General features: G+C 35.3%; 1 non-coding gene across 1 annotated transcript; it reads right to left on the bottom strand.

Moving 5' to 3' along the window:
* Window positions 1-1549: 1549 nt before the first annotated feature.
* On the bottom strand, window positions 1550-1657 carry LOC148553856 (small nucleolar RNA R71). The gene has a single exon (XR_015892765.1). It is a non-coding gene; the product is annotated as a small nucleolar RNA R71 (small nucleolar RNA).
* Window positions 1658-2961: the final 1304 nt, after the last annotated feature.

Below are 2961 nucleotides of genomic sequence, written 5' to 3'. Positions count from 1 at the left end.
GTTCTTGGTGTTCATCTTGACATTCATAGCATTCTTGCATGCATTCATTGTTTTGATCCAAAATTTTCATGCATTGAGTCTTTTTCATGTTTTTCCCTCTCATCATTAAAAATTCAAAAATAAAAGAAAATATCTTTCCCTTTTTCACTCATAAATTTCGAAAATTTGAGTTGACTTTTTCAAAACTTTTTAAAATCTAGTTGTTTTTATGAGTCAAATCAAATTTTCAATTTAAAAATCTTATCTTTTTCAAAATCTTTTTCAAAAATCAAATCTTTTTAATTTTTCTTATTTATTTTCGAAAATTTTAAAAATATTTTTCAAAAATCTTTTTCTTATCTTTATCTCCTAATTTTCGAAAATAACATCATCAATTAATGTTTTGATTCAAAAATTTCAAGTTTGTTACTTGCTTGTTAAGAAAGATTCAAACTTTGAGTTCTAGAATCATATCTTGTGATTTCTTGTGAATCAAGTCATTAATTGTGATTTTAAAAATCAAATCTTTTTCAAAACTAATTTCAATCATATCTTTTCAAAAATATCTCTTTATCTTATCTTTTTCAAAATTTGACTTTAAAATATCCTTTCTAACTTCTTATCTTCTTATCTTTTCAAAATTGATTTTCAAATTTGTTTCAACTAACTAACTAACTTTTTGTTTGTTTCTTATCTTTTTCAAAACTACCTAACTAACTCTCTCTCTCTAATTTTCGAAAATATCTTCCCTCTTTTTCAAAATTTCTTTTTAATTAACTAATTATTTTAATTTTTGATTTTAATTTTCGAAAAATTACTAACCTTTTTCAAAAACTATTTTCGAAAATCACTAACTCTTTTTCAAAAATAATTTTCGAAAATTCTCCTTCTCTCTTCATCCCACATCTCTGCTCTCCTTACCCTTGTGTTTCTTTCTTTACATTACATTCTTTTCTTCTTCTACTCACACAGGGGAACCTCTATACCTGTGGTAAAAAAGGATCCCTATTATTATTTTTCTGTCCCTCTTTTTCATATGAGCAGGAGCAAGGACAAGAATATTCTTGTTGAAGCAGATCCAGAACCTGAAAGGACGCTGAAGAGGAAACTAAGAGAAGCTAAATTACAACAATCCAGCAAGCACCTTTTAGAAATTTTCGAACAGGAAGAGGAGATGGCAGCCGAAAATAATAATAATGCAAGGAGGATGCTTGGTGACTTTACTGCACCTAATTCCAATTTACATGGAAGAAGCATCTCCATCCTTACCATTGGAGCAAACAATTTTGAGCTGAAACCTCAATTAGTTTCTCTGATGCAGCAAAACTGCAAGTTTCATGGACTTCCATCTGAAGATCCTTTTCAGTTCTTAACTGAATTCTTGCAGATCTTTGATACTGTTAAGACTAATGGAGTAGATCCTGAAGTCTACAGGCTCATGCTTTTCCCTTTTGCTGTAAGAGACAGAGCTAGAATATGGTTGGACTCTCAACCTAAGGATAGCCTGAACTCTTGGGATAAGCTGGTCAAGGCTTTCTTAGCCAAGTTCTTTCCTCCTCAAAAGCTGAGTAAGCTTAGAGTGGATGTTCAAACCTTCAGACAGAAAGAAGGTGAATCCCTCTATGAAGCTTGGGAGAGATACAAAGAACTGACCAAAAAGTGTCCTTCTGACATGCTTTCAGAATGGACTATCCTGGATATATTCTACGATGGTCTTTCTGAATTAGCTAAAATGTCATTGGATACTTCTGCAGGTGGATCCATTCACCTAAAGAAAACGCCTGCAGAAGCTCAAGAACTCATTGAGATGGTTGCTAATAACCAGTTCATGTACACTTCTAAGAGAAATCCTATGAGTAATGGGATGCCTCAGAAGAAGGGAGTTCTTGAAATTGATACTCTGAATGCTATATTAGCTCAGAATAAAATATTGACTCAGCAAGTCAATATGATTTCTCAGAGTCTGAATGGAATGCAAGCTGCATCCAACAGTACTCAAGAGGCAACTTCTGAAGAAGAAGCTTATGATCCTGAAAACCCTGCAATAGCAGAGGTGAATTACATGGGTGAACCTTATGGAAACACCTATAACCCCTCATGGAGAAATCACCCAAATCTCTCATGGAAGGATCAACAAAGGCCTCAACAAGGCTTTAATAATGGTAGAAGAAATAGGTTTAACAATAGTAAACCTTTTCCATCATCCACTCAGCAACAGACAGAGAACTCTGAACAAAATATATCTAATTTAGTAAACTTAGTCTCTGATCTATCTAAGGCCACTGTAAGTTTCATGAATGAAACAAGGTCCTCCATTAGAAATTTGGAGGCACAAGTGGGCCAGCTGAGTAAAAGAGTCACTGAAATCCCTCCTAGTACTCTCCCAAGCAATACAGAAGAAAATCCAAAAGGAGAGTGCAAGGCCATTGACATAACCAAAATGGCCGAACCCAAAGAGGGAGAGGAGGACGTGAATCCCAAGGAGGAAGACCTCCTGGGACGTCCAGTGATCAATAAGGAGTTTTCCTTTGAGAAACCAAAGGAATCTGAGGCTCATCAAGAGACCATAGAGATTCCATTAAACCTCCATATGCCATTCATGAGCTCTGTTGAGTATTCCTCTTCTGAAGAGAATGAGGATGTTACTGAGGAGCAAGTCACCAAGTACCTTGGTGCAATCATGAAGCTGAATGCCAAATTATTTGGTATTGAGACTTGGGAAGATGAACCTCCCTTGTTCACCAATGAACTAAGTGATCTGGATCAACTGACATTGCCTCAGAAGAAACAGGATCCTGGAAAGTTCGTAATACCTTGTACCATAGGCAACATGATCTTTGAAAAGGCTCTGTGTGACCTTGGTTCAGGGATAAACCTCATGCCCCTCTCTGTAATAGAGAAACTGGGAATCTTTGGGGTGCAAGCTACTAAAATCTCATTAGAGATGGCAGACAATTCAAGAAAATAGGCTTATGGACAAGT

This window comes from Arachis ipaensis, chromosome B7 (genome assembly GCF_059453495.1).
Source record: "Arachis ipaensis isolate K30076 ecotype BB chromosome B7, ASM5945349v1, whole genome shotgun sequence".
Classification (NCBI taxonomy): domain Eukaryota; kingdom Viridiplantae; phylum Streptophyta; class Magnoliopsida; order Fabales; family Fabaceae; genus Arachis; species Arachis ipaensis.
This window is presented reverse-complemented; position numbering and strand designations above follow the sequence as displayed.